Source organism: Puma concolor, chromosome C1 (assembly GCF_028749965.1).
Source record: "Puma concolor isolate L17-30 chromosome C1, mPumCon1.1.hap2, whole genome shotgun sequence".
NCBI lineage: Eukaryota > Metazoa > Chordata > Mammalia > Carnivora > Felidae > Puma > Puma concolor.
In genome coordinates this window covers 196,041,530-196,067,516 of record NC_141674.1, presented here as the reverse complement: position 1 = coordinate 196,067,516, position 25,987 = coordinate 196,041,530, and the positions used below count along the sequence as shown (strand labels likewise).

General features: G+C 36.7%; 1 protein-coding gene across 24 annotated transcripts in view; it reads right to left on the bottom strand.

Moving 5' to 3' along the window:
- MAP2 (microtubule associated protein 2) overlaps positions 1-4,294 on the bottom strand; it is a 141,275-nt gene extending 136,981 nt beyond the window's left edge. For 10 of the 24 annotated variants that reach the window (XM_086719490.1, XM_086719493.1, XM_086719500.1 and 7 more), the window contains exons 1-2: positions 3,992-4,294; positions 3,634-3,701 (exon numbers count right to left, since the gene is read on the bottom strand). The gene's annotated coding sequence lies outside the window, so the exon portion shown is untranslated. The remainder of the gene's footprint in view (positions 1-3,633; positions 3,702-3,991) is intronic. The other 14 variants (XM_086719498.1, XM_025934483.2, XM_086719499.1 and 11 more) reach the window with 6 other exon arrangements.
- Positions 4,295-25,987: the final 21,693 nt, after the last annotated feature.

Here is a 25,987-nt window from a genome sequence, read left to right as displayed (position 1 = left end):
TCAGTCTATACTCCCCCCTTGTTCACTTTCTTTGGTTTCTGCGCTAAGTGTTGCCTGTTCTTCCTGGAGCTCCTCCGTGCATTCTCTCTCCCTGGAATACATCTTTTGCTACCACTGAGCCTTGAGGCTACTTCTTTGTTTTATTCTGCTGCACCCCACTGGGCTCCAAAAGTGTTCTATTCTATATACGCTTTTCAAGTAGAGCATCTTAATACACGTTTGTAATTGTTAGTGTCCTCAGCTATTTTTCTGGCTGAGTTGTATTTAAGGTTGAAGGTAGTGTCTGCACACTGCATACTGTTGCCAGCTTGTTTGTTTGTTTGTTTGTTTGTTTGTTTGTTTTTTTGGTCACTTGAAACTTCTGCCATATTTCAATTAAAAAAAAGCTTTACAAAATATTGCATCAAGTTATGCTATTTAACACTTGGATATCTGGCTCATTTAGTTATGTGGACTATAATTCAGTAATATGTCTTCATCGTAATGACACAGGAATCCTTTATGGATTAATTTATTTTAAGACTTCCTAATTTCTCTCTGACATTCCTCCTTAAAGAATAAAGTTCTTCAGTTTAAATAAAAAATATATATATTAAAAATATAAAATATACCAGAATTTGATTATGTTACATATTTGAAGATATATTTAGTCCCACCTTATGCATATGAAAACGAAAATCTACAGGCATACTGTTTGAACCTTATTTCAGTATATGTCACGTGCATAAATAAAATATTAAAGCAAATGGCTATGAGCCAAAAAATGTACTAGGAAAAAAAGGTAGTATGTTGTGGTTACTATAAAGGACTTTGGGCCAGACTTGTGTTGGTTGCCCAGTTGGAATCTCTGTTCATCCATCCATAAAATGGAGACCATACCCACCTCCCAGGATTGTGGAGAGAGTTAAAACAAGATAACCTACATTAGGGGCTAAGGGTAATTATCTAGCACATAGTTAATAACAAAAAAACCATAGCTTTATTAATAAAAATAAATGACAAGAAAAAATAGCATTCTCTAAAACTATCATGACTCTAGAAGTTTCTCTATACATTAGGAAATGATGTCATACTAGTCCACGATGAGCAACAAAGCGTTTAAGAAGACTATGACATCATTTCTAGGATTACAGAGGGAAAGAAAGAGACAGAAAGAGAAGGCCTCCTCCCCACTGCCGCAGCAAAATCTTGGCTGAAAACATGAAGAGCAATAAACAACGTCAAGCTTGGGAGTAGTATTTAGGAAGCATCCTTAAAGCAAAACTCATGCTGCAGTTTGGCACCCTTCCCTTGCTGATGAAAGTGAAAAGGGACATTTTAAAAATTCTTTCCATCTTAACCTAAAACTGGAAAAATTCTTTTCTATATAACTTGGAGAAATTTCCACACATGGTTCGCCTGATTTTCTACCTGATATTAATTACCTAATTAATTATTTTTATTAATTAGAGACGATATAATGAATGTTTTGAGTAGATGAAAAAAAAAAAGTACCAAATGTCTGTTTTACAGTGTGTAATCTCATGAAAAACAAGAACAAAAAAGTAACAGAGGAAAAATGCTGATGAAACATTTACTTATCAAATAAGTAAATATTTGTTGAACTCCTACTATGTTCCAGGCACTATTTTATGTGCTGTAGATATCAGTGAAAAAAATCAGTGAATAATTAACTAATGTCAAGACAAGTTTGATTTGCAAAACCGTGATACAGATCCCTGACTCTCTTCGAGCCCAAAAGTCAAATTTAATTCTGATCTGACGCCATAACAGTCTATTTCAATAAACCCTAGTTGATGACACAAAGTCTGTCAACACACCCCTAGGTATATTTTAAAATGGTCCTAGAAAATGTAGGCACTAAGAGGCTTTAGGTGAGGTAATATGCCACTTTTCCAACACCCAGTAAAATCACAACAGAGCAGATTCGTTCTTATTAACAATATATTGAATACATTTTTTAGTGGTTAAATAGCAACATCATCCTTTTCCAACTCATGTAAATACCCCAATGTTCAAAATTAATATAATGAGTTGCTAAATGATCCTGCAGATTAGGAAACAGATTCTCACATAAAATATATACTATATAGATTTTGTGAGATGGGAAAATACCAAATAGATTTTTTTGCACCAAAAATGAAATGTATTCACTACTCTGAGTGAAACCTAAAACGAGAGAATAGTCCCAAGGGTTTTACAATATCCAGGAGGAATAGTTAAGTCCTGTCTGGGGATTCCATACCTGACTCCACTGAGTAATTTCTAAGGAAAAATGCAATATATTTCCTGTATCTCTGAGACTAGTCTATTAGATTTTTGTTCAATATCTGAAATAATGCAGTTTCCTTTTTTTAGAACACACTGATTTATTGTAATGAATTCATTCTCTTGTGCAAAAATATTATGTGATATCGCCTACACTCTGGAAGGGTGGTTACAGTGGCATCTGCCCCTTCCTTCTCTCCCACAATAACTACCCACATTACCAAGGCTCTTAGTAAGTGCTTGTGGAATGAATAAATTAAGGGCCTCATAATACACACTGCAGAGAAAATTAAACGAGGACAATGCATTCATCTCCTTCAACTGGTACAAATATTCACACTCACAGATGTACACTCACATACTTCTGGCATTTCAGGATCTGTCGTTGAACATTAGCTATTTCCCAAGTACATTAAAAAAAAAAAAACTAACTTCACTGCATAAAAGATTTCAGACCGATAATCTTGAGAGGAAATACTATGTGAATGCCAAAGAAAGATTTAAGAGATGTTATTGATCTTCTCAGCCAGGCAGAAAATGTCTTCCATTTTTGGAAGGCAAATTTCAAGTATAGCTTTTCTTGACATGAGTGTATGTTGAAGTCAGAGGTAATCTTAAGGAATTAAACAAAAGGTATTACCTGTAATTGCCATCTCCAATCAATACACATCGTGATGCTGAATTCGAAAATTAATATTTTTCATGTAAGGCATAAGGCCCAGGATCAATGGATTCAACTTGATTTCATGGCAAGATGAAGGATTACTTTCTTATGCCAATAAAGCATATGTAAAATCAGTTCTTTTAATAACCGGCAACCTCAGCCTTTAAACATGGTGCTAAAGACTGAAGCATCAGTGAAGAAGTTACAATATTTTATTCGCAAAACCTAACAATACTGAGTCATTCCTAAGCTCTTGTCTCTAGCGCTCATTCTACCTGGGAATTTACCAGCGTTTCATTTACCAGTTTAAAAATATCACTTATTAGCAGGATTCCCTCAGATAAAATCATTACTTTAGTATAGTTCTGTTAAATTCAAATGACTGAATTTTCATTAAGATAGAGAATTTTGGACATTTTTTTTAGCTGCTATCATAATAAAAATCCAAAAATAAGCCAGACATATTGATATTTGTGAACAACTTGCAACACAGGCAAAAGATATAATTCTTTTAACGTCTTATAATCAAAAAAGCCTTGGATAATGGCATTCTCTGCCTGGGGAATGATACATGCTACAGACAATGATCAACGTAGGCTTAAGGATAAAAGATCAACCATAGACAGATTAATTTAAATAAAAACATTCCAAATCTTTCCCGATTTTCCCTCATTTAAACACCCAAACAAAACATGTGGTACCTTTTAATTTTCTGAATGAGTAGTTCCCAATCAATGTTTCTTCGGTTAGAGACAACAAGCTGAAGAATCTACTGAAACAAAACACAAGAAAAAAAAAATACATATACAGATTTGTTAACTAAATATTGAAAATTGTAACTCACCAGTAAGCAAATGTATTCTTTATAATCCAGATAATAAATCTATGTCTTGAGATCTGTAGTACAAAAAATGCAGTACTTGAATTTTTAGGAAGCTCAGTAATGAATTTTAAAGCATTTTACTTTGAGATCCCATCAAGCAGATCCTTTGAAAAATGAATTAAAAATAGAACAAAATAAAATTAAAAAAAAAAAAACCAAAAAACCCAAACCATTACCAGTGAATAGGCAGCGATACCACCCAAGTCTAGCCTTTGAGGATTGCTGCAGAATCCTTCTCCCGGAGCATTATCTCTACGGGCTGGCTCCAGCTCTCTAGCTCCAGACAGACGCAGTCTGCAAGCCACCAGCTCCTGTCTGTGTGTGTCGGGGAAAGGGAAGCTGCAAATTAGAAAAAGTCCCCGCAGTGGCGAAAAGGAAAATAAGGCGAGTGGGAGAGGGAGAGAGAGCTCACTAGCCTCAGAATTTTCGAGAATGATGACAAGCCACCCAGCTCCGCCATCATTCACTGACAATAAGATGCAGCCCTGGCTTATGATTTAGCGGTTTACCATAGGGGCTTCTGGTATCAAATGCCTGACAGGCATTTTAATTGCCTCCATCCAAGTGTGTCCCCAGGAGTCGAGTCTATAAGCCTATGAATGTCATCGTCTGGTCTCCTTTGTGTTAATGCCAGACACACACACACACACACACACACACACACACACTGCTTAAATAGAGAGGCAGTTTCCCGGCATATAGGATTACAAATAAATCTGGCTACACAAACTGGACATGACTAAATGGTAGTTTATGGGAATTTTTATTATCTGCATTAATGACATCAGAGGTTGTTTGATGTTTTGTCATTGGCTGCTAATTGCAATATTTTAAAAACTCAGTATCACATATTGCTTACTTCTATTCCAAAATAAATAACTGTGCCCAATAGAAAAATGCATATATGTATTTGTATTTTCAGAGGGGAAATTCAATCCCCTTTTAACTGTGATAATTACACACTTGGCAATTTTTCCTTACAAGAGAGGATACCGCAAAAAAACAAAGAGGACTGGAAAACCAGGGTTGATGTGTGATTTCTGTGGGCAATCTATTTTATTCCGTTTACATACAGAAGCAAAAGGAAGTGGCAAGGAGCTTGAGTACTGGGACTTTACCGTCCCCAAGGGCCAAGGCAGGGAACTGAATCTCTGGCATAATCAGTATCCCCTTTATGTTAGCAACTGAAATGAACAGTTGACTATCCCTGTTTTACGGTGCCCTTTATGTAGGGAGGTTGCATGTGGAATAATTCCCTGAATTTATTGCCTGGACAAAAGAGCTGGGGAAAATGTTAATAAATAAATTAATTTTTATAGCACTGTTAGCTTCCTGCATCAGTGAATAGAACAAAATTCGATCTATACCAAAAGGGCTGGCTCTGAAGGAGGTTGCCAGGAGGGAGCATCACCATGGTTACCGGAAACAGAAAGTACTGAGAAAAATAAGGTGATGATAGAGAAAAGAGGAGACTCCAGTGGAGGAAATTTAGAGACCAAGGGATATGCTTCATCCTTTGCCTTCTGGAAAGAACTGTCTCTATCGGTTTTACATTCTATTTTGAACGCATTAAGATTAATTTACATCCTCCATTAGCCACCTTTCTTCTCCACTTTTCGATCACTAGCTAATTTTGCTTTCATAAATATTCAAATTACGGTTCTTTTGTACGACATGGTTCCTACTTCTCCTTGCTTCTGTCCATATTCTGGATTCACAGACACCACTCAACCTAGTCCACACCCTTTGTCTCATAGGTGAGGAAGCAGAAGCCCAGGGAATCTGACCAAGGTCACAAAGCAGGGTGGAGATCCAGCAGAAATACCATCCCAGTTTCCTATCTCAGGTGCCCTGCTTTAATTCTTTCAGCAAGTGATTTTCATGCCCTGCTCTGTCCCGTTCTGTTTGCAAGCAAAAGCGATTCCAGAAACATCCTTTGTCTTTGATTTTGTAAGCTTTCCTTTACTTGCTAAAGCAGTGATCTTCCTCTTTAAAATATGTTCCAATAATTCTGAGACGCGTCTTGCTTAATAGCTGTGCTGTACTGTATTGGGGGTCTGAAGAATCTGGGGTAATTATGTCACTGCTTTTCTTTCATTTCCAGCCCGACAACCAGATGAATCCAGCATGATTACCCTTTTGTGAACCTATCTTGTTGAGCCTGAACTTAATCATCATATACTAGGCACTCTATCATCCCCGGCAGGCATTGTTCTTTCTGCAAGCATGAAATCGGGCAAACTCAGCTGTTTTCCCAAGGTTCCCCCTACTTTGTGTAGTTTCATGAAGTTACCCAAAATAATGAAACTGGAAAACTGGGAGCCCAAGTTAAAAAAAAAAAAAAAAAAATTAAGAGATCTTTCACTCAAAAACCACCACTGGGGGGCGCAATATTTGTTAAAATCTTTCTGAGTCAGCAAAAATTGTGATTAGGATTTTGACCTTGCTGTTTTACTGTGTTTATTTCCTTCATAAAATGTTCTTTCAATATTCAGTTCTTATAACTCATTGCTTTTAGGTTAACTCATCCATAGGTAGGATCAGTTTGATTTTTCTGATGTCTGAAATACAGTTGCTGTCATTACTGTTGTCCTCTGCCCCCAGTATGTCAACTACAAAATAAAGAAATAACATTTAAAATATGATCACCCTAGTAAGATTACGAGAGAGTTCAGATTTCAGTTAACCTTACATAGTGGGTAGACATCTTCTCCTCCAAAAAGTGTTTCTTAAATATGATCTTTCTGTTAATCGTCTATTTTTCTCTAGTGATTTGGACACTAAAGTTATTTTTTTAAAGAAATGTCTTAATATATTAATTGTTGATAATATATTGTTAACTTCTAAGCACAAAAAAAAGATGCATAAGATTGTCATTTCTTCAAACAGAAATATTTTGTCAGAATCTTATAAAGTATACATAATGGTCCTGGTCAGTCTAAAAAAATAGCACAGCTTCAAAAATATTTAGGACTCTTTAGGAGTCATTTAATAGTTGAGAATATTTGCTTTGTCATTGAGAATGAATTGGTAGATTCTTTTTCTTTTTTTTTTTCTTTTCATTTGTTAGTGGATGGAAGCAACTATTACTTTAGCATGTGCATTGTATACTAAGCACTATATTTGTAATTCTTCTCTTTAATTCTATTCTAAGACCACAAGATGGCAGATAATTGAGAGCCTTTCATGACATTTTATATTTTTTATATTTGTGCTTATGAGCCTAAACTGTATTGCTTTCCTTCCCTTTTTTCTCTTTGACAATATTCTAGACCTTCGCTTAGTACCATTCATCAGTTTAACCAATTTTGATGACATACAGACATATATTTCAAACACTTGATAGGTATGGGGGAAAAACAACATTTCCTTCTCCAGGAACTTCAACTATAGTGGAGAGGACATAAAAGTAAGCAGGAAATTAAGCTAACACTTCATTTTCTACCTTTGATGACACACTTTGTCTCTGCCCGTCTGTTAAAATCTACTTCATCTCAGATCCTGATGGTTAAGAATCTGATTTAACTGCATCCCCAAATTCAGTTAGCTTAGCCCTATGGCTCTTCTGGAAGACCCTTAGTTTTACTCCCTAGATACAGTGGTGTGTATATTTGTGTATCACTCTTGGAGTTCTTTAGGAATGAATAATGGAGGTATTTCTTCCTTACCTCCTTGAAGCCTTTGCTCACATATCATCTTCCCAGCCAGGGCTTTCCTGACTACTATGATGAAAACTGCAACCATGTCTCCCACAGCCTTCGTCCCTGCTCCTGCTTCCCTTTTTCCACAGCACTTACCACTTTCTATCACACCATAAACCTGTATTTATTATGTTATTATTTACTACCTGCCTCATTCTGCTAGTTCTGTGAGGGAAATCATCTTTACACGTTTGGGATACATGTATCCCACACGTATGGGATACACACTGGTGTATCCAAAGCACCCAAAACAGTGGCTGGGAACATAGTAACATTCAAATATATATATATTTAATGAGTAAATGTGAAAATCACATTAGCAGATGAATTGAAGCATTTAAGCACAAGAAAATTCTTTGTGTTCTATATTGATTTCCTTGTTCCATATATTCAGTCTTCCTTATGAATATTGTATTTTATTTGTATTATAAATCATTTCTCCCATGGAATCAATATTTTTTGTTATTTCCATTAAAGGATATACATTTATTTAACATAGGGACTTGTCTCCTGCTTTCTTTGAATTCTCCAATGTTCCTAGCACAGGATTATCAGCTCTTAAATGCTAAGACAGAGATTGTTTGATAAATAATACTTCTATTGGTGTTAAATATGCTAACATTTAATCTTTAGATTATTTAAATAAAATTAGAATAGTTAATAAATCAATACTGCCTTATGGCCAAAATGCTTAGAAATGTCTTTTAATTTTTTAAATGTATTTTTTATTATTTTTTAATATGAAATTTATTGTCAAATTGATTTCCATACAATACCCAGTGCTCATCCCAACAGGTGCCCTCCTCATTGCCCATCACCCACTTTCCCCTCCCCCCTACCCCTCATCAACCCTCAGTTTATTCTCAGTATTTAAGAGTCTCTTAGGTTTGTCTCCTTCCCTCTCTGTAACTTCCCTTCCCCCCTTCTCCCCCCAGAAGACCTTCCCCCAGGTCTTCTGTTGAGTTTCTCAGGATCCACATAAGAGTGAAAACATATGGTATCTGTCTTTCTCTGTATGATTTATTTCACTTAGCCTAACACTCTCCAGTTCCATCCATGTTGCTACAAAAGGCCATATTTCATTCTTTCTCATTGCCAAGTAGTATTCCATTGTATATAGAAACCACAACTTCTTTATCCTTTCGTCAGTTGATGGACATTTAGGCTCTTTCCATAATTTGGCTATTGTTGAGAGTGCTGCTATAAACATTGGGGTACAAGTGCCCCTATGCATCAGCACTCCTGTATCCCTTGGGTAAATTCCTAGCAGTGCTATTGCTGGGTCATAGGGTAGATCTATTCTTAATTTTTTGAGGAACCTCCACACTGTTTTCCAGAGTGGCTAATTTTTTTTTAATTTAAAAACAATTCTAAGATTTTATTTTATTTTTTTTTTTAATTTTTTTTTCAACGTTTTATTTTTTATTTTTGGGACAGAGAGAGACAGAGCATGAACGGGGGAGGGGCAGAGAGAGAGGGAGACACAGAATCAGAAACAGGCTCCAGGCTCTGAGCCATCAGCCCAGAGCCCGACGCGGGGCTCGAACTCACGGACCGCGAGATTGTGACCTGGCTGAAGTCGGACGCTTAACCGACTGCGCCACCCAGGCGCCCCTAAGATTTTATTTTTAAGTAATCTCTACATCCAACGTGGGGCTCGGACCCACAAGCCCCAGATCAAGAGTCACATGCTCTACCGGCTGAGCCAGTCATGCGCCCTTGAAGTAGCTTTTTATAAATTGACTATAATTACTATACTTGGCACTTAAAAAAATTAACAATAGAAATAATAATTATACTTTTACCTTATACTCTGAAATTTGTCATTCTAAATATAAGCAGATATCTGAGTATCTTACAAATTATATAACGTCCAAATTCACTGAACACTGTTTTGCCTTATTTATCACAGATGGCATCTCTTCTTTGAACAAATTTTGTCCACACAAAAGTATCCTGTGGTCAGACTCCGTGTCCCAGCACCCTGCCTGCCTTAAGACAGACCTACTGAGTCAGGATTTCCATGGAATGGGCCTGAAGCCTGTGTACTCCAGGTGACTCGAATGCCCGGAAAACCTGGGGAAATGCTACTTCCAGGGTGTCCTCCTTCAAAGAAAGTCTAGAAAACTTGGGTGTTTTGGCAGCAGATTGAGTTTATGCTAATCAGAGGTAACCAAACTGCTCATGAAGCGTCAGTAGATATGGTTAATGGATGCTTCAGTTGTTTATAAAGATTCAAAAAACATGTGTTAATGTAAAAAAAAAAAGTACACTGTGGTCCGACAAAAAACAAAAAGAAAGAAAAGTGTCACAATTAGTGTATCTGTCTGAATTATATGAAATGTTGAAATTCCATTACCTTTTAACCTATAAAATAGCAATTTCATATTGTTCAACGATACCTGGAGAAGTCATAAAAAGGAAGCCGAACTGAGTAGAGAACTGTACAAAATGTCCCAGTCTCTAGGCAAAGGCAAGTCTTCAATAGCCACTAAATAAAATATGACAAGTTTCAAATTCAATATGTGACACTTTCCAGAATATTACAAATTATGAGAAGCATAGGCCCCAATACTACTGATTGCTTTTAAGGCCATGAGGCTCTATGATTCATGTGAGGATCTGAAAATCTTCTAGAAATGTTTCTTGAATTCTTTGACAAATTCTACAGTAAGTCTCTGGATTTCATTTCTTAAAAATGCCTAGGCAAACAGATTCAATGTAATATCAGCAGTGCAAGACATATGTTCTAGGGGATTCCTGATTTATGGGATGAATAACTGGTTGGGAGGTAAAAGACAATCCCTAAGCACCCAAAGGACACATTTACGTAAATTACTCACATGATGTTCTTTTGTTTTCATAGCAAACTATAAAAATTATTAACATAAACAAAGCTGAATTATCTTTATAAAAAATAAATAAACAATATATTGAGAAATTCATATATAGGATTTTGAGAGCAGATAATGGGCAAACTTATTATAGAAGGATAAAAATCCCTTCCCCCGCAATAAAATCTTTAAATCACTTGACTCTTGCCCCTAAATTCTTCTTGTTATGATTAAAGAGGATGAACTACATTCATCAGCTTGTTGTGTGCTTCATCTTTCACTGACTTTCACTAGGTACTCTATGCTACTGAGCTGGATTTTTACTTATCCAAAACTTGAAAACAGATTGATATTTTTCAGGCCTCAACTTCCATAATTATTCACCTTTTTTAATATTTATATTAATTGTCTCTTCACATACAACCCAGTAGAAAAAATTTTAGGGGCGCCCAGTGGCTCAGTCAGTTGACCATCCAACTCTTGATTTCAGCTCAGGTCATGATCCCAGGATTGTGGGATTTAGCCCCGTATCCAGCCCTGCACTGAGAGTGGAGCCTTCTTAAGATATTCTCTTTCTCTCTCTCTCTCTCTCTCAAATAAAAAGAAAATTTAAAATTTTTAAAAATAAAAACTTTTGGGGCGCCTGGGTGGCGCAGTCGGTTAAGCGTCCGACTTCAGCCAGGTCACGATCTCGCGGTCCGTGAGTTCGAGCCCCGCGTCGGGCTCTGGGCTGATGGCTCAGAGCCTGGAGCCTGTTTCTGATTCTGTGTCTCCCTCTCTCTCTGCCCCTCCCCCATTCATGCTCTGTCTCTCTCTCTCTGTCCCAAAAATAAATAAAAAAAAAAATAAATAAAAAATAAATAAATAAAAACTTTTAAGCCAAGATACTTAGTATTTTCACTGAATTTAGATAGAGTGAATCAGAAATGGAGTATGTTTATAAAGAAGCAAAGAGCATACTTACATATGGGTCACCTACAGTCATCTTTGCCATGTTCACTGTGATTTTGATTAGACTTGACCCATACTGGGAAGGATGAATATATTCTAAGCAAGTAGGGTGAGGAGTAAGGCAACATAACTGGACTACTTTCCGTTTGCTCTTGTATCATGTTTTAATCCTCTGAGTCATCAGGATCAGAGTTTGGCTTCACAATTTCATTTTAAATCTTAGTGTGGTGATTTTTTTTCCTAAAATTCAGTTATATTCTTATCCAAATATAAGCACAAAATACATTTCAAATTATTTTTGGGTTATGCACCATTTTTAACCTCAGAAATATTCATATTTCACTGGCAATTTTTCACAGGCAGTTTCAAAAATGATATGCTCTTGTTTTTCTTTATTCCATTAGTACTCTTATTTCACTCATTAAGGTGAAGCCAAAAAAAGATGATGTAAATAGAGAAAGGAAAGAGAAGTTTTTCCAATTGTCAGCACCCAAAATACAGTCTGACTGCTATTTAGTGAAATAGCTAGCTTAAAGGCCATATTTAAGTTGTGTATGCCATCACCACCGAGGCTTAGGAAATGACAGTTACCCCAAGTTCTATTCTGCTCATATACTTTCATCAAAGTAAACAGAACTAAACTTCTTTTTGCAAAACAGTGTTATGTGAACTTCAATTCTGAAAAATAATTGCTAGTTCAATTCATCAAGTTATAATCTCATTACACTTGAAGAACTATGTTGGGAATAAAATTCTCCAGGTACTGAAAACTATAATGGCAGAACAACTGAAACTCTAACCCACTGCTGGTGGGAGAACAAGCTAGTATAGACCCTTTTGAAACTTCTTTGGCAAGACTTAGTAAAGTAAAATGTAAGTCTACCTCATCAGCCACTAATTCCATTTCTAGGTATATACTCAAGAGAACTGAATACATATGCCTATCTAAATACGTTTTTGGAAATGTTCTTAGTAGCTTTATTCATAACATCATGAAATTAGAAACCACTCAAATGCTCAACAATAGTAGAAGCTGTTACAGTATATTCATACAATGGATTAGCACAGTGAAAAAAATAAAGAATAAAAAAGGATTACTGTTACATGCAAGTACACTGATGAATCTCATAGGCATAATGATAAGTAAAAGATACAGACACAAAAGAGGACATACTGTTTTACTCCATTTATATGCAATTCAAGAACAGACAAAACTAATGTTCAGAAATAGAAGTCAGAATAGCGTTTACCTCTATGGGGATTAAGATAAAGGGTAGTACTGACTAAGAAGAAGTACAATGCGTCTTGACATGGGTGGCTGTGACATGTTGAGGGGGGTGTACAATCGTGATGCATGTGCTTTATTAAGGTATATTATACCTCAATAATAATAACAATAGCAATAAAATACTATGAAGCCAATGGTTTAGAAATTCTGTTTATAGCACATTTTAGGATCCACAGAGAACATTCTGCAAAGGGTTCTGGTATGAACATACATACTCAGGTGTGGAACCATGGCCTCATAAATGAAGGCCCTATGAGTATTATGTGTTTGTTAAATAAACGAACTGCAACAACATTTCACATGGGCTTTTAACAAATAAATAGGAAACAGTGAACTAAAAAAACTGTATAGTAAAATGTGTATCTTAGAAATTTAGTAACATGGGAAAATACTTGTCTATAGCAATACCTACTCAACTACACTGTGATGACCAAAGCATGGACAGGTGAGGTGCCTTTTATACTGTCCCTTTCACGCAAATCCCTTGCCCATTGACACCCAGCATAGTCACTAGTTTTCTTCAAAATCATCTACTTCTTTGCCACCAACCAAAATCTTAGACTTCCTGTTTTGTCCATTTAATGTTCTGCCCTCTTTTATAAAAGGCTTCCAGAACAGCTCCAGTACACACTTTGCTTTCTCAGAATCACCCTGATACCAAATAAAATAAAATAAAACAAAATCACCATGATGCTATAATGACTGATATTATATATGGCCTTGGGCTAGTCTTATGTTGTTTATATTCATTTATTTATTCTAATATTGACCAATTAAAAAGCATAAGACACAATTGTAATATAAATGATTAAGTACCTATAATGTGCCAACCTCTTTGAACACATTGTTTTATTTAGGGGCGCCTGGGTGGCTCAGTTGGTTAAGTGTCTGACTTCAGCTCAGGTCATGATCTCACAGTTCGTGAGTTCAAGCCCCGTGTCGGGCTCTGTGCTGACAGCTCAGAGCCTGGAGCCTACTTCGATTCTGTCTCCCTCTCTTTCTGCCCTCTCCATTCGCTCTCTGTCTCTCTCTAAAAAATAAATAAAACATTAAAAAATAAATAAATAGAACATTGTTTTATTTCACAACTCTGAGAGTTATGAACCTCCACTTTACAATAGAGGTAAGAGTCCAATTAGGTTTAGTTATATGCCGAGCACACAGCCGGTAAGTGGTGAAGCAGAAATTCAATCCCTGGACTTCTGAGTTAATTATTTGTAATCCACCTTAACAATTCTAAGGTGTTATCAGAAGAATGAGCTAAACTGAACATAGAAATAATAATTTTTCATTTTTCTAGGTCAGGTACTTTAAGACAGACTATACTACTCTAAGTGTGCATAAAAGAGATAGTCTTAGAAATAAAAAAATTTACTTTCAGAATTATTTCAGTTTCCATCAGTTCATATATAAGCTTTTTTTTTCAACGTTTTTTTATTTATTTTTGGGACAGAGAGAGACAGAGCATGAACGGGGGAGGGGCAGAGAGAGAGGGAGACACAGAATCGGAAACAGGCTCCAGGCTCTGAGCCATCAGCCCAGAGCCCGACGCGGGGCTCGAACTCACGGACCGCGAGATCGTGACCTGGCTGAAGTCGGACGCTTAACCGACTGCGCCACCCAGGCGCCCCTCCATCAGTTCATATATAAATGAGGAAACACAAGCATTCCTATAGTTAAGGAAGACACTGTAATTTTATCTACTATCTATCTGGTCTAATCTTGACAGAGTGACATGCGTGAGATATATGCTCACGTGGTTTTTAAGAACTTCATTGATAATTTGGGTTTACTGTGCATATTTTTAACCTCTTGTTGAAATTAACATATGTCTTAAAAATATAGATTACAGGGGTGCTTGGGTGGCTCAGTCGGTTAAGTGTCTGACTTCAGCTCAGGTCATGGTCTCATGGTTTGTGAGTTTGAGCCCCTCATCAGGCTCTATGCTAATAGCTCAGAGCCTGGAGCCTGCTGTGGATTCTGTGTCTCCCTCTCTCTCTGTTCTTCCCCCGCCTGCACTCTGCCTCCCTCTCTCTCAAAAGTAAATAAAGATTAAAAAAAATTTTTTTAACTCTAGATTATAATGGTAAAATACTTGTTTTACATAGCCAATTACTATTTCCATTTTATTATATCAAGTTAGAAATAATTGAATACCATGGTTAACCACAAAGGTTACATCAGAAAACATGACACCAATATCATATGCCAATGCATGCCTTGTTTAAATTAACTTAAATTTATCTACAGTTAAGGTGCGGGATACTTTTCTTCCAAATAACTCCATTGCCTCCATCAAGCCCTTCCTCAAATATTATCTTCTCAGTGAGGCTTAATGTGACCATTGCAATCTGCAATTCCCATTCCCAGTCTCCATTATTGCATTTGGCAGAATACTTATCATTTCCTAATATACTATATAACTTACATATTTTTTATGCTTATTCTTTGTGGTCTGTCTCTCCTCATTCATTTGTGGGCCCCAGAAAAGCAAAACTCTGCCTCTTTTGTTCACTAATATCCGCAGGTTCTTAGGCCTGGTACATAATCAGCACATAATAAATACTCCTTGAGCTCATGTATGCATGAATGGATGACTGAAATTATAACACTAAGACTCATATAAAAAGGATGAATGACCTCATAAAAATCTGAAGTCTGAGTTGAAACAGTTGGCAAAATTGGTGGAAATCACTAATTTCAGAAATCATTTGACAAAATACATGGTGCAATGATTTTATTTATTTTTGTGTCTTGGTTATTTAAATATACACATTTTAGGCTTTTCATCTATGACACATTTGTAGCCATTTTAAGTGCATCTCACAATTTAAATTTTTACAAATAGTTATCTGTCTATGTGTTTATTATTTATTTTGACAAAACTTCTTCTTGCAACTTTTGTACATGCTTGTGAATCCTTAGTTATAACTTGCATGTTTAGCTTTCCAATCACCTAAAAGTTGATGCAAACTGCTTTCTTTCACTGTATACAATCAGCCTATAGGGAATCTATATTATTAGGAGAAAATGGGAAGTCATGAAAGAAAATTATGAGATTTGGTGTTGAGGAATTCTCAATGAAAAGTTTCATTTAACAGTCTGCCAAGCAGAATCATCTTCAGGAGTTATGGATTTCTTGGCTGATCTTCCTGGAAGCCGGAAATGAACCTTTATTTGATTGAACATCTCCACAAATGGGACCATTAGAATTTAATGGAAGAATAAATAATGGCACAAAGTCAAATGCTACAAAATCAAATGCTACATTGCATGACATTAGTTCTAAAATTCCGATTTCTTTTTGAAAAATGCTAAAAGAAGTTATTTTGTTCATTGCTTTTCTAGATTTCAAGATCATTATCTCAATATTGTAAACCTTTCTCATTTCTTCAATACTTGGCAACTTCATAGAACTGGAGAGTTAGCGGTATTTGAGAGGCCAATCCATATGAATTAGGCAGTCTTTAACCTTAACATTAGTACCAGATTATTCTGAAAAGGTTTAAATTTTACAAGCTCTTATAGTATTTTCTTCCAGCATTAAATATTTCCAGGTCAATTCATAAAACATCTACTGTGATGGCTTCATAAATGCAACAGCATATGTGGAATGCTTCTCGAAAATGCATATATTAAAAAATATATATATTCTGTGAATAGCTAAAATCCACATTCCAAAAATTTATGAAATCCATACTTATTTTCTTTGCTGTTTAGGGGACAGTATACCCTGGGGTAACAGCCACCAGGAAATGTATATAAAGTTTTTTAGTCCTTATCTTTCCTCTTCTTCCAGTCCTTCTACCAAGGGTACATCAGAGATGAGAAGAGAATTTACTGGTGATATGAGTGTTTATTTGTACATTGTTTAAATAAAACAGTTTGCCAGAACAACACACACTTTGAATGTTTAGAATAAATCCACTGATATACCTAAATGTGCACGAAAGTCCTAAATCCTCCTATTGATTGGAGCTAGAGAACATAGATTACGGATATCAAACCCCTTGTGAAAAGAGAGGGGAACTCGAATGGAGAGCAGGAATACTTTTATGTTTCATCCTATCAGATTTCTAAGCTACAAAAGACTCTAGATAAAAGACATATTGGTTTTTAAATTAAAAGGAAATATTAGATATGATCCATGTCTATATATGGACATTCTTTCTCAACAGTACCATCAAGTTGGCTAGAAGGGGTTCATGTGGGAAGAATTCTATATGACAATGTCTGAAATTACATTATATTTATACTATCATTTTCCACAATTCTGTGGCTTTCCTCCCTTTTGCTTCTAATAGCAAACATATAATTAAAGAAATAAGAATGTTTTATTTAATATTTTGGGGAAAAACCTCAGTTTTTTTTCCAGATATCATCCATCTATTATAACTTATTTTTCAAATGGATTGAAAGAACATGATCTTTGCAGAAGTAGCCATTGTTAAGTATCCGGGCCAATGAATCTGTCTGTGAGAGAAATTACCACATCCCTGAGAACACTAACTTTTTTCTTAAACTGTTACACTCTTGTTGTGTGTGTGTGTGTGTGTGTGTGTGTGTGTGTGTGTGTGTGTGTGTGTGTGTGTTTCCTCTCCCATTCTCTATGCTTTGTCTATCCCTTTTCAATTCTTTCTTCTCCTTCTACCCCAAAGTCATGGGGAACATGGTCAAGAAAACAGGAAAATAGGTAAGGAATCAATCATTTGGACAACTTTTCTCTACCGAAGCCTTTGGTTTCACTTCAGTTAAGGGCAGGCTTGATGTGTTTTATAGCATTTTCTTTCTACAATATCTATAGATTCTTCTTACATTGGTGCAGAATAAATAATGTGTGTCTTGGGTGCTGACTCAGAAAAAAATGTAACTGGAAACGGGGAGAAAAATATATAGCTATTGTTTTCACTACACATAATACTATAGCATGGTATCTATTTATTTTGAACTCACTAGAACTAAAGAAATAAAGACAAGGGAATAGAATGCCCAGCTTACAGGGGCACCTGGGTGGCTCAGTCAGTTACATGTCCAACCTTGGCTCAGGTCATGATCTCACTGTTTGTGGGTTCGAGCCACACATTGGGCTCTGTGATGAAGCTCAGAGCCTGGAGCCTGCTTCAGATTCTATGTCTTCCTCTCTTTCTGCCCCTCCCCTGCTTACCCTCTGTCTCTTTGTGTCTCTCAAAAATGAATAAACATTTAAAAATTAAAAAAAAAAGAATGCCCAGCTTCCAGATACCTTCTGCTGAAACACCTGTGAGCACATAGATGCCACATTAGAAAAGAACAGGTGGTACCTCAATGACAGGTTTTTCTAGATGGCAATGGTTGATTATAACTCTGTTATAATTTCAAATGTTAATTTGGAAATCCCCAGTAGAATGTATGATTGATTGATTTGCTGATTGGAGATGGGGAAGTAAAGCCTTTGTTAAATGCATAAGGACTGCAAAAAGGGAAACCTTTGAGAAATTGGCAAGGCATTCCATTAAAAGCCAAGTGCAACAAAAGAGAAATTTATTTTACAACAGGGAAAAACTTTGGAAAGGGGAGTGAAGAGGAGCGAAAGTAATAAAATAGCATAGACATGCTGACCTTGACCCAGTGCTATTTGTGCAGCATCTGAAGAAAAAAAGTAAATAAAAACTGATGACATGTGCTAGAAGGGTTAAGACACTCAAATCAGAAGGAAAAGTAAGAATATGGGAGAAGGGTAGAGAAAAGTTGGAAGATCAAGAACTTTGGAAGCAAATAGGGTTTCATTTATAAACCAGTGAGCCAGTCTGACAGGTGAGACGGGCTGAGGCACTTGAAAGATCTTATTCAGTGGCTGGCATTACTGAATGCCCAGCTGGGTCCGAACAAGAGTTGTTTTAAACAGGGACATTGTTCTAAAGAAATCTTAAGTTTCATTGGCCCTCCAATGAAGCCTTATAAATCTTGAACAGCATCAATATTCACCAACCACCTGCAATCAGCATTACTCTAGAATTTGCTAGACACAGCATGTCCTTGACAGGGAATATTTTAATTTGGATGGCTGGCCCTCTACTCAGGACTTACGTATATTGATGATATGCAAATCAGTTCAGTTCAGAAGCCGTCCCATCAATAGCATAAATTAAGTGTATCCTATCATGAGGATTATCTCGGAAAGAGACAATGTCACCCTCAAAATGCCTATGGCCTAGAGGTGAACAGTCAGCAGTCTCTGAGTGAGGGAGAGTGAAAAACAAAGAGTATTTCATCACTATTGACTGGCTGGCTGCATTCTTCTTTAGGTTAAATGCTTGATTACTTACATAAAATATCTTTGCTCAGAAAAACTTTCTTTCCAACATCCGTGCAGCCAGACAAGAGATTCAAAGATAGCACTTTGATCAAGAGTCCCTGATACCATAACCTTTATGTTAATATTGCATATTTCATTGAGAAATAATGACCTCTAGCATAGGACTTGTGTTTTGTACTAGTGAGAATAGATTTGTGACTTTCTGTTACACATTCTAGGTAACTTAGAGTTCATAAAGAGCTAAAGTCTCCAGAGAGAAAGATCCAAGATTGTATGACAAATATAAGAAAAAGAAAACAGCTTTGTTGTTAGGATATCTTACCTATGACTCATTTTCAAAAAGACCTTATAAATCAGAGGCTGGAATTACATGATTAAAGGTAATTCAGATATAACTCATTCTACAATGCAATTTAAAGGCATTTTCCATTAAGTTTGCAATTCCTTCCAATACATGTTATCCAGACAGCTTGTTAGGATACTATCAATGAAAAATAATTTTTAAAGTCTGGATTTAATAACAGATAAAGGGAAATGGTGAGAGTATTCTTGAAGCCTGATTACAAGTGGTGAATGTGTGTGAGGTGGTTGAATTCATTGTTCATGATGCCACAAGAGTTGAAGAAAACTGAGGTGCTCACAGTGAGGCATATGGACAAGTCAAAGGAGATAGAAGAAGTCCCGGAGTCCTGCACAGCTTTTAGAAGCTTTGAAGTAAGTAAACATACAACAATATTGAATGGAAAAGGCATAAATAGAACATCATCTCTGCCAAGACAGATATGCATCAACCAAGTATATGAGGGAGGCAAATGGAAGTGGAGGTCAGAGATTAAAAGAAAAATTTTATTTTTTTTTTATTTTTATTTTTTAAAAAAAATTTTTTTTTTTTCAACGTTTATTTATTTTTGGGACAGAGAGAGACAGAGCATGAACGGGGGAGGAGCAGAGAGAGAGGGAGACACAGAATCGGAAACAGGCTCCAGGCTCTGAGCCATCAGCCCAGAGCCTGACGCGGGGCTCAAACTCACGGACCGCGAGATCGTGACCTGGCTGAAGTCGGACGCTTAACCGACTGCGCCACCCAGGCGCCCCAAGAAAAATTTTAAATAATGTGAATCAAGAAAGGAACTTTCATTTTCTGATGATGATGTACCCCTAAAAATGAAGATCATGAAGAACTCAATTCTTTGGACCTGTGGTTCAGAACACCACCACCATCATCACCACCAACAACAAAAGGTTATCAAACCCGAGATTCTGCAAGGTTATGAAGTGAGATCTTGCCCTCACTCCTCCCAATACCATCTATGGGGCAGAGACTGTGAAAGTGGAGAACATGGCTGCGGTTCCCAACATTTGTTCTGGATTCCACAGAGTTGTGCTAAAATGCTAGGTTTCGGGGCGCCTGGGTGGCGCAGTCGGTTAAGCGTCCGACTTCAACCAGGTCACGATCTCGCGGTGCGTGAGTCCGAGCCCCGCGTCAGGCTCTGGGCTGATGGCTCAGAGCCTGGAGCCTGTTTCCGATTCTGTGTCTCCCTCTCTCTCTGCCCCTCCCCCGTTCATGCTCTGTCTCTCTCTGTCCCAAAAATAAATAAACGTTGGAAAAAAAAAAATTTAAAAAAAAATAAAATAAAATAAAATGCTAGGTTTCACCATTGTGTGTTGATTTAGAAGTCTGGAGATGGCCCAAGAACCCACTGTGTAACACCTCAGATGATTCTGATGCTACTGGTTCATGGAATACATCTTGAAAAAATAATGCCACAAAAGAGAGAGAGAGAGAGAGAGAGAGAGAGAGAGAGAGAGAGAGAGAGAAAGAAAGAAAGAAAGAAAGAAAGAAAGAAAGAAAAAAAGAAAGAAGAGAGAAGGAAGGAAGGAAGGAAGGAAGGAAGGAAGGAAGAAAAGAAAGAAAGAGGGAGGAGATAAATTGCTCACTAATTGCAAAGGTATTTATCTCTTGTGCTAATGAAAGCAACAGGGGTTCCAAAAAAGGGGGTGAAGTGGCCAAACTATGTGTCAATATGAATTTGTGCCAATAACAAGTGTAGTGAATTACCACAATGTCCTTTATAATTAAAGATTATGCTAAAATTACAAAACATATTTTTTAAAGAACATGACTTACTTTATTTCCTTTTATTTTTCTGTTCATTTTTCCTTTCTTAGTATTCTTTCCTCATTAGCTATAATCAGTTATAACATGTAATATCCAGAAAAAAGTACTGCTCTACTCAAACATTTTAAGATTAACTCTTTTGTTACACTATGACTGTTAAGAATGAACAGAAACGAAGACAGAAAGAGGATTCCAAGATTGTACTTAGGATATATACTTTAAATAAAATCTACAAATATTGCTCGTAAAATTATAATGTTGCCCTCATCATTTTTATCTTATTTATATCAACTAATGTGAGTTTTGTACTTGATGCTTGTGAACTTGGAGCCCCAGATAAAAGCTTATTCTTTCAACTGCCAAGCAACCATAAGGTGAGACACCTGTTTATGTCAGATAAGCGCAACATTACTTTAGCTCTCAAAGGGCTTTATCTTGATTAGAAACCAAAACCTCTATCAAGAATCTGGGGACATGGGGCACCTGAGGGGCTCAGTTGGTTGAGTGTCCAACTCTTGATTTTGGCTCAGGTTATGATCTCACAAGGGATGGAGCCCGGTGTTGAGCTCTGTGCTGATAGTGCGGAGTCTGCTTGGGATTCTCTCTCTCTCTCTCTCTCTCTCTCTTTCAAAATAAATAAATAAGCATTAAAAAAAAGAATTTTGGAACAGCACAGCCAGCATCCAGAAGAGGGTATGCCCATAAGTATGTTAACATGAACATGGTCTGCAGAGCCTTGGACTGATTTCAGAGCTTGAGAAAGGGAAAGGGAGGAAGGGGGAGCAGATGTCCTTACTCCTAAACTGGGTTCAGATGGCCTCTATAAGGACTTGCTCCCGTGAATCTCTACAGATAATAATGAGGAATTTCTATCAGGGACTTGCTAAAGACGAAACACTTTTTTTGAGCATGTATTTACATTAACTTATTTAATCTTCACAGCAACTCTGAGGTAGTTACTGTTATGCCCGTGTTATAAATTAGAAAGCCAAAATTCATAGTAGATTAAATGTATTAATAGTAGATTAAACTATTGGATATGAACTCAGTGCATATCTGACTGCAGTTATGCTTTTAAAACTGTATTCTAAAATAAAACAACAACAACAACAACAACAAAAATAGCAAAATGCCCTAAATTCTACTCCTCAGTATTCTCTTTCATTTTGGATGTAATCTAAACTTTTCCTAGCAGGGAGATGGTTAAAGATCTTACAAAGGCTATTGTTTGGCACCCCTATCTTCCAGCTGCAAATTTTGACAATGAGTCCACATCAGTAATACACACAATATGGATAATCTGGTACCCAGGGAGCAATGGAAATCCAAAAACATATATATTTTTTGGTAACTTATTTCTTAGTCTTTTAATTTTCTGAGATGTATGAATAACAACATTAAAGATTCAATTTTTTAAATTTTTTTTTCAACGTTTATTTATTTTTGGGACAGAGAGAGACAGAGCATGAACGGGGGAGGGGCAGAGAGAGAGGGAGACACAGAATCGGAAACACGCTCCAAGCTCTGAGCCATCAGCCCAGAGCCTGACGCTGGGCTCGAACTCACGGACCGCGAGATTGTGACCTGGCTGAAGTTGGACGCTTAACCGACTGCGCCACCCAGGCGCCCCTAAAGATTCAATTTTTAAAATGAAACCGGTTTTCAATTTTAAAAGCTGCCTTATATTTTAAGGTTAGTTAAAAAGTCAAGAAATAAAAAGCTCTGTGTTTTGGTACTTGAGTCAGTGTGGAATCACTGTTGGTCTTCTGGGCAATAGTTTCAGTTTTTTTGAAGTTTCATGTAGATGCTGTTTGCATCACCTTTTTAAGCTGGAAACACACCAGTGCATAAGTGCCTTTGTGACTCGTGTGCTCCAGCTGAAAGTGGAAAGTGATACCTTATTCTTTTAAAGTATAAGATGACCAGGGGAAATAAATTATTAGTACTTAGAGCCTTGGATGTTATGATAAATTCCAAAATAAAATCTTCAGAATCACATTTATTGACTGCTCTAAGGTTAAAGCATACTTTCTTAAAAACACTCTGGTCAGCAAGCAAGATTATTTTATATTTTCATTTTGGACAGTTCTTTGCAGCTTTGTTAATTTGGGGGAATATCTGCTCATCCACCATGACTCTGAAGTATAAAAATTCCTTAATTTTCCCAACCATACACGATTGTACCTTGTAATAGTAATTATCAAACCAAATAACATTCTTAATTTATGTAATGGTCAGTCCCACCAGAGTTAGCCACTTGAGGATAAGTATCACATTATATTTTTGTATCCCTAGCATCTGGTAGAGTGCTGGCCATAGCGGGTACTTCATCAGTGTGTCTTGTATGGAGTTGTGGACCTAGTTACTGAGAGGCATTAAAAGTGTAAAAATACTTCATGTCTAGGAAAGGAAGTTAAATAAAGCCATAACAAAATAAAGTCAGAAAGTTGATTTTAGGATTGAGTGTTTGATCCATTTGTTGACTGGATTGTTTTAAAATTTTTAAATACTGATAAGAAGTAATATTATTTTCTTAATATCCGTTTCTATTTCGACATATATAAATAACAACAACAAGCACTAATGTTTGTTGGGTGCTGAGTATTTGCCTATATTATATTAAACACTTTGAACATAAAATAGGACCTTATAAGGAAGGTCCTTTTATTAATTCCATTTTCTAGGTAAGCAAGTTGAGACAGAGAGGTTAAATAACTTACCCAAAGACAAAGTGCCAGTAAACTGAGGAACTTTATCAACTAGACAATCTGGTATGAGTTTCTCCAAGAGCCTAAATTTTTCTGCAGCTGTTCTGAATTCTGTGTAGCACTACCCCATTGTCTTCAGTATTGGAAAATGATGAGTTCTTGAAACAGCTGAAACAAACCCAATCACCTTCTTTGCTTAGCTCAGCCTCCCCCCAAAACACACAGGCATTTGACATCCCTTCATCTGAGTTTTATACAAAACCACAAATAGAAAAATAAAGGGCATTCCAATGTAGAGCATACAATCACATGTCTTTAGTTCCTCTCCATTTTTAGCCTGGTTTCCTATGAAAAAAGGACTTGTAAAACCACTGGGTCTTTGTGGGGTGTCTTCCTTACTCCATCTTCATTCCTCCCTTTACCACCACCATCAAAAGAAATAGTCCTGGCAGTTAAAAAGAAAAGAATTGCTGTTTCCTGGACATCTGGCCTATTTTGCTCTCCTTCCAGGAATTAATGAGATGCTAAGCATCACCTGTTTACCGATCTCTGTCCTCTGTCCAATTTAGCATCATCTATGGTCTCACAAGGGAATGTCATAAAAAAGTTTTAATTTGAGAGTATAAAGAGATGCAGTACAAGTAGGAAAGCCTGGAAATTAAACCAAATGATATTTATAGTGTGAATCTTAACAGTGAAATCATATAGACAACTAGGTATGCTTTTTATTTACAATACAGTCACAGGAAGCAACACTTTCAACAATCAATTTGCCCACAAAGAAACTCAAAGATACCACAACATTACTTCCTTAAATGTGACAAGAAGTATACCATCCAGTAGGGAAAATAAAAGAAGCTATGTATTGGAAAAATAAAAAATTCAGAAATCTTTAAATTACACTATTCTTTTAAAACCAACTAAATAAATAAAGTAAGAAATGTAAAAACAGAAATCACAGGGGCGCCTGGGTGGCTCAGTTGGTTAAGTGTCCGATTTCGGCTCAGGTCATATTCTCACGGTCTGTGGGTTCGAGACCCACATTGGGCTTTGTGACAGCTCAGAGCCTGGAGTCTGCTTTGGATTCCATTTCTCCTTCTCTCTCTGCCCTCCCCCACTCATGTTCTGTCTCTCTGTGTCTCTTAAAAATGAATAAATGTTAAAAAAAATTTTAAATAAAAAACACAGAAATCACACATTTATATTTCATCTTTCAAATGACTGTTTCATTTTTTAAAAAGATTTTAATTGGCCCACAAAATAAAATGCTTTGTGCCTTTCTATCTGAAATATTAAAGAAAGCAACTCGGGGGAAAAGGTAGACTACAGTCCACAGCTTTTCTTCTGTTTTATACACTCTCTTAGAGCTGTAAGACAAGGATTCACACTGTACCTGACAAAGCTGGCTTATTTTTCTCCTCCCCCTTCGCATGTGTCCTGTGTCTCCTAGTTACTCTCTAAACACAGAGAGACTCATGGTGCTGCTGTTTAGCATTACTCCCAATAAGCTGAATGCCTGTCAGTGACACTAAGAACAATCGTGATCGTATAGAGCTTTAGAGTTTATGAAGTACTCTCACATCAATTATTTCATTTTGTCCTAAAAGCAATGACATCCTTGTCTTATTTTCTAAATACCATTTTTTACTAAAAGGACCCAGAACTTCTTCCAAAAAAGTGGCTGAACCCAGGGCTGCAGCAGGGAAAGTACAAAGAGTCCCTGGACATCTTGTTGTGTCAGAAAGCAGAGACCGGCTGAAGGATTAATGGGGCTTATCAAAAAGACAGCACTGCTGTCTCAGAGGGGCTCCCAATGGCCAGATTTGAGTGAATTTAGGCATCAAATATAATAATGATGGCACTAAGATTGTAAGACATCAAATCAAAGAAAACCCATGAGTCTATAGAGATCCGCTAAAGAGGGCAGGGGGAACAGATGAAGGGAGGGAGGGAGGAAGAGAAAGAGAGAGTCAGAAGAGGGAAAGAACCCTAGAGGAGAGGAGTGGTGTTAAAGTCTTTTTTTAGAGAAGAATGCTAGTTACAAAAAGTAAAAAGAATGATTTTTTTTTCAAGTCACCAGCATACCCCCAATATATAAGCGACAAAAGCAGGAATCATGAATGCATACTAAACTACTGGGTGAAACATTGCTAGGAAACAGGATATTCCCATGGCCTCAAAGTATCACCCAGTTTTCTTCTTCGTTACAGAGGGAGAAAGGCATTTTTTTTTTAAAGTTTTTTTTTTTTTTTAACGTTTATTTATTATTTTTGGGA